This window comes from Pongo pygmaeus, chromosome 3 (genome assembly GCF_028885625.2).
Source record: "Pongo pygmaeus isolate AG05252 chromosome 3, NHGRI_mPonPyg2-v2.0_pri, whole genome shotgun sequence".
Taxonomy (NCBI): domain Eukaryota; kingdom Metazoa; phylum Chordata; class Mammalia; order Primates; family Hominidae; genus Pongo; species Pongo pygmaeus.
In genome coordinates, this window is record NC_072376.2 from 161832501 (window position 1) to 161838980 (window position 6480).

At 38.6% G+C, this 6480-nt stretch overlaps 1 long non-coding RNA gene across 1 annotated transcript; it reads right to left on the reverse strand.

The window, feature by feature from the left end:
- Window positions 1–1513: 1513 nt before the first annotated feature.
- On the reverse strand, window positions 1514–2954 carry LOC129034733 (uncharacterized). Its single transcript, XR_008501991.1, has 3 exons — window positions 2918–2954; window positions 2227–2413; window positions 1514–1655 (listed from the first exon to the last, which is right to left on the reverse strand). It is a non-coding gene; the product is annotated as an uncharacterized LOC129034733 (long non-coding RNA).
- Window positions 2955–6480: the final 3526 nt, after the last annotated feature.

Consider the following 6480-nt stretch of genomic DNA (forward strand, 5'->3'; position numbering starts at 1 on the left):
TAGGCTGCACTCCTTTGGAAGTGGAGCACTTTCTGTTTCTTTTCTTTTCTTTCTTTTTTTTTTAATGCTTAAATGAAGGTAGCTTTGAGAGGAATTAGGAGCAGTTTCCTGAGTGCTTTGCATGTCCCCCTTCAGCCCATTACATACACATCTGCACACACAACACAGTAAACCCAGGAGCAGGGATCCTCAGAAGCACATTCTGAAATTACTGGAGAAGGAAAAGAGAAGCTAAAGCCTGGAGGGCAGTAGAACCATAGAGTGCAAACACACCCATTCTGCTGTTAACTGTTTTACTAGGGAATGTTGGTTACAGACAGTGACTTAAGAGAGCAAGGTTGTGGAAACACCACTGTAGAAAGCAGTAGGAAAGAGTAATAAGAGTAAAATAGTTAAAAACAAAGTGTAAATTTCCAGTGCCCACATGGGTTTGGAAATGCTTACAAGTGGTGTCACGCAGAGCAAATTGTATGGGTTGTCTCTGTTCACTCCAATCCTCCTGCATATTTACTTTTGGAGATGATGTAAACAGAAATCAATAAAACATAGGTTGATTAAAAGGCTGTTATCTAAAGGGTATTATAACTGTTGCTGTAGAGCCACGTTTTACTCTTTCTTTTCTTTTTTATTGGCAATTCAAAATTCAGTATCTATGATTTGCAAGGAAACATAAAAAAGTAAGTGATGGAGACCCTGTGACAATACAGGTTCCCTTAACTAACATTCCTGAGTTCTTCATACTAGATGCGTTTTCCTTTATATGGGATAGGGAACGATAATAGCTCAATGATTCCGAAGGATTCAACTTTTGAATAAAAGCCATAGACACAGAACCAAATTGAGGTAATAAAAAGAAAAAAAAAACAAAAACATTTTGTATAAAAGTAAAAACCTTATTTGTACCCTTACTTTATAATAATCTCTTCTCCTTTTTATTCTTGACCCCAAAATTTTTATACTAAACTTTATCTGTTTTAGTGCAGGGTCACATGAATTTTCAAGGCTTTTAGTATTTTCACATAATAGGAATTCAGTTCACACCAAGTTAGCCCCTCATATGCCAAAGACTGGGCTCGGCGTGGTGGAGCATGCAAAGAAAAGCTCAACATGGTCTCAACTCTGACAATGTAATCTTTTAGTATAGGGATAGCAATCTAGAAATTTGGGAAATGGGCAAACCTAGCAAAGCAGAAAAAACTCTGGGGAGGTCATCATGACTCCCTCAGGTTCAGAATTGAAGTCCCAGTAGAGCAATGCTCTCAGCTCCTTCCAAGGCCCACTTAGCCTGGAACACTCCCCACGCTCACAGCAGTCATAGATGATACACAGCTGTCTTATTGCCTGCAAAGAGGAGCAGAAGAGAGGAGAGGAAGTTTTACTGATAAAACAGAAAGCAGGGTCAAATCACCTAGGTTTGCTGTTTCCAGAACTAGAATATTGAAAGCAAATCAGATACAGCTTTGCAAAGATAAAGCATCTTTATACATAAAGATGTTGAGAAGCAGTCACGATATGGCCTATGTAATGAATTTATTTTAGAACAAAGGGCAAAATCAGCAGATTATTTTTCACACAATGGGATGCACAGATGTCATCTACCCATGCACTGACTGATCTTCTCTTTCTTATTGGTCTCTTCCTGCAGCACACAAACTCTTTGTGAACAAAATTATGAACAGTTATGTGCCCATATAAGAGTTCTTCAACAGATAGGACAGGGGTAAAATTATAGCAGGAGATTTGGGGATAGATAGCATCATCTTTTTTTCCTCTAATTACGGGATGAGTAGATACATGAAAGAAAATTTACTAAGTGTAGATAAGAAAAATTACAAAATAAAAATTATTCACAAAATCACACACTCTGATCATCTGTTATATTTTACTAAGTCTATCCTCCTAAATATGTGTAGATAATATAAATGTGCATATCAACAAAACCATTGGACCATTTATTTAATAACGTGTCTGTCTTCTGTGCATCTCTTCATTATTTCTCTCTTCATAATATTTACTGGTATATTATTCTATTATATTGATGTATCATACTTTAATATATTATTGTTGAAAATTATATTTTTGTTGTTTCTCAATATTACTTTTATAATAATATCTACCATTCATTGGATGTTTATAATCACTCCTGGGCTTCATTAAGCAACGTTTATTGGACAGTTTCAACCCACTGGTTCTTATCATGGAATGAAATTTTTTCTGCAGTCATACCTCCCAGTCTTGCTATTTTGGATCTTGGTTCTTTGTTACACAGCAATTTCATGATGACATACAAAGAAAATTCCACAGCGTTCCCATTATTTTCAATTATAAGTCATTTTCCTAGTTTAAAACTCAAACTCCAGTACAGGACCATTCTTCTCAGAGTCCTGTAGAGATTTCTTCATCACAGAGTTCCCTGATGTGGAGAAGCACAAGATTGAACCTGACTGAGCAATTTCCTGCCTCCTCAGCTCCCACCTCCCACCTCCTATGTCCTTTGCTCATAGGACAGCACTCTGCAGGAGGGCCCTAGCAAAATGGCAGCTCAACCCTGGCTATCTCTAGCAGTGTTTCTTGCCATACAGAAACTCAGGAACTTCAGCCCCAGAAAATGAGGAGGATGCAGCTTGCCTCTGCATTATGCTCCCACTGTGTTTACTCTATTATCTCTCACCAATTTGCTCTTTTTTGTTTCAGGCAGCCACAAAATGATCAAAAAGCTACTTAAAATGCCAACTTCTCCTTCTTGCAGAGATCCTTAATCTTTTCAAGTGATCCATCTGATGCTCTACCTACCTAGCTCCTCTGCACACTTAGTTAAACCATGCCCCCTGGGAGAGAAAACCCATAGTCATGTCTCTCCCCAACCTAAAGGAGCTGACAACTCATTAATCTGAAGATTTCCTTCTCTTTTCCTCACCTGTCTTTTGCTTGTATAAACTAAAGTTTATACAGATGGTCTAAGCAAGTGTTAATCAAAACTTAATGTGCACCTGAGTCACCCAGGAACTTTTTAAAATGAAGATTCTAACTCCATAATTGTGAGGTGGGGCCTGAGATTCCTATCAGGTTCCCAGGTGATACTGATGCTGCTGGTTTATGGACCACATGTAGATTAGCAAGGGTCTAGTGATTATGGTTGATTGTGCTAAGACTATTCCCCCACACCCTTTTTTTCTTTCTTTTTTTTTTTTCTTTTGAGATGGATTCTCACCCTGTCACCCAGGCTGGAGTGCAGTGGTGCAATCTTCACTTACTGCAACCTCTGCCTCCCAGGTTCAAGCAATTCTCCTGCCTCAGCCTCCCGAGTAGCTGGGATTACAGGCATGCGCCACCATGCCCAACTAATTTTTGGTATTTTTAGTAGAGACAGGGTTTTACCATGCTGGCCAGGCTGGTCTTGAACTCCTGACCTCGTGATCCGCCAGCCTTGGCCTACCAAAGTGCTGGGATTACAGGAGTGAGCCACCGCACCCAGCCTTTTCCCCCTTTTTAGAAGACCCTAGAGGGCCCTGTGGCCCCAACTGCTGGCTGCTGCCCTGTAAATATGGGGTTCTAACTCATGGTCCCTGGACTTGAGCTCCATTGTTGATTTCAGGTGAACACGAAAATTTTCCTTCCATATTTGTTGTCACATGTATTATCTTACTTCATTTTCACATAACATTAGTATTATCTCTGTTTTACCAATGAAGAAATTGAGGCTTCAAGGAGTTAAATTGCTCATCCAAGATTACATAGCTACATATAGACAAACCAAGAAAAAATCCCATTCTGTTCAGTCTCTCTTCAACCCTTTCCCCCAATGATTCTTGCTACTGTAATAGTATCTTGCACCCTAGGGCAATTTTCACAGAAATTGCAATGAAATTGTTTGCTATAATAACAATAAGAACTGAAGTTTATTAAGCATTACTATTAATAAATGCCATGCCCAGTATTAAGAACTTTTTCCTGCATTATTTTATTAATTTTCACATCTGCTCAAAGAGGTGGTTTAACTTTGGAGAAGTTAAGAAGTTAGGATTGACTGCTTCACTCCAAAGCCCAAGATGTGAAATGTAACACTATGTTGTGGTATATATGGCTATAGCGGTATCTTTTTGGTTTTAATCCCAGAAAAAGAGCTAATTCCAGTGAGCTACAGAAAGAAGTAAAGATAGATAGATGGACATTTGTAAGATGATTTTGTAAGTTGTAATAAAAAAGCTTGCCACTTAATTATTTGGGGTTTTCTATAAACTTCCAATGCACACTTACTGAGATGTGATGATAACTTATTAGATCTGAACGGAATTGTTACATGGACTTAAGTGTTTGTCATTTCATTAGCTGATGTTCTTGGAAGTTTACAAGTCTGGGTCTCCTGCTAATTTGTAGTATGAGTTGGAGTTTTTCACCTATAAAATTCTGGAGTTTCATTTGTAAATTCTAGAAAATTACTATAGAATTGAAGATCTGGATGTTCCAATGGCCTAGGAATATGAGGTGCAGAGGATCTAAGTGACTGTTCCAGGGTGACCATAAGCTAGTTGTAGGCTTAAACTCAAATCCAGGCCTCCTGCAATGCACTCCAGGCCTTGTTCAATCAGGCTGTGTCTCATTTCCTTTTGCACAAACCTTTGGGGAAATGTGCTTGTTCTGAATCTGGTCTCTATAACCTGTTAATGTCTCTCAAGGGAATAGGGTTGTTAGGTCTCTATACTGCAGCGTGCACTAGCAACACTAGCTTCTGCTCTTTGAGCCCAGCTCTTTGCCAACATGTGATTTCTCTGAAGACATCAGGAGACCTAGCACAGGGCATAGCCAGTCCTGGAAATATGAGCCCCTTCTGCTGTGTATCTATATGCCTGTGACCCGGCATCCTTCTGCCTTTAACGAGATTTTGCAGTGACAGGATTGGAACAGATTGCTGGCATTATGGCAGCCAGGATATTGTCAGGAGGAACTTGGCAGTGCTCATAGGTGTTTTGATGCTGGCTCTTTGCTCAAGGGCAAGAATATTAAAGGGAAAATTAGAGATAAAACAGAGAGTGAGAGGTAATGTCAGAAAAGTTCAGAAGATGAAACCAGTAGCGGTAAATATATAGAAAATGATTTGAGGTTTACACACTTTTGAGTCCTTGGTGAGTGAAGACATAGCCAAGAATTGCTTCAGTGATATTCCTTCATAAATCTGCATAATAATCTCTCGGCGGGGCTTTGGTGAAATTACAAGTATTCATTTACTAAATTGGGTTCAGTGTCTGTATCACGCACACCATATGAATATTCAGTGCAGTGAATGCTTCCCAAGCTATGTTGAAGTTAACACATAAGCTGAATATAACTCAAGTGGAACTCAAAATTGCACGCTTACTTTAACTTAACAGAGGTCCTAGTGTCTTGAAGAATTGGACCCGCCCCCACCCCCAATATGTCAATTAATACTCATTCTAATAAAACCAAATGTAAAGTGCTTTCAGTATTTGTATCTGATTTTTGGCATTAAGTAGTTTTCTTTATAACAGAGGATTAGGATAATAATACACAAGGCTATGAATGGTTCCTTAGAACACAGTGGCAGCTGCCAAGCAGATTCAAGAAGAATGTTTAATTACAATACTCAGTAATAACAACAAAGAAAAAGTTCAATGAGAAGAAACAACTCTATTATGAGACAAAGGTCTGTGCTGAGTGAAAGAGGAGCAGTGAACCACAGACATTTGTTGTAGCTGGAGTTGCCTTGGCAGCTGATGGGCATTTCACCTTAAAACTTGAGCATTTTTCTTCTCAAAGCAACTCAGTTGGCTTTCTAGGGTAAACATGCAGAATCACTTCTATTTCCAAAAAAATGCATTTTTCTACAAACTAAAATTAATAATTCTCAGAGAAGAGTGATCACTGCCAGTTCTGTATAGCAAAAGAGCACTTAACTAGGAGCCAGGCAGCTTAAGTTCTCATGCAGAACTCTATAACAAACCAACTATTTAAACCTCAAACAGCTGGTTAGTCTCTCTGAGCCTCTCTTGACTATGAACTTTTCCATGATATTCTGATTATACATATATATTTTGATATAAAAATATTCCTTTGGAAAAATTCTTGGTCATAATATTTTATATTGTCCTAAAGTATAATGTGACTTCAGATCCACAGTAAATAGTCAAATGCAGTATGTGAAGTTTTATTGAAAGACAGTATTCACTTATTATACGGGAGGTATTATGCTAAATGTGCTTCACATGCAAAATGTCAGCCACTAAGGTAGCTTTATTATTATCTTCATTTTGCAGGTGGAGAAATTGAAGCCCCCAAAATTTAAGTCACCTGCCCAATGTCTTGCCCAGTTAGTCAGTAGCAAAACTGAGATTCAAACTCCAGTTTCTTTAACTCCAATACGCTTTTAACTATTTGCACCTCCTTCCTGTAGGACAGCTGGATGCATGCTGAGCTTTTCTTGTCCATCACTAGTGTGTGCTGCAGAAATTGATTTGGGTTCTT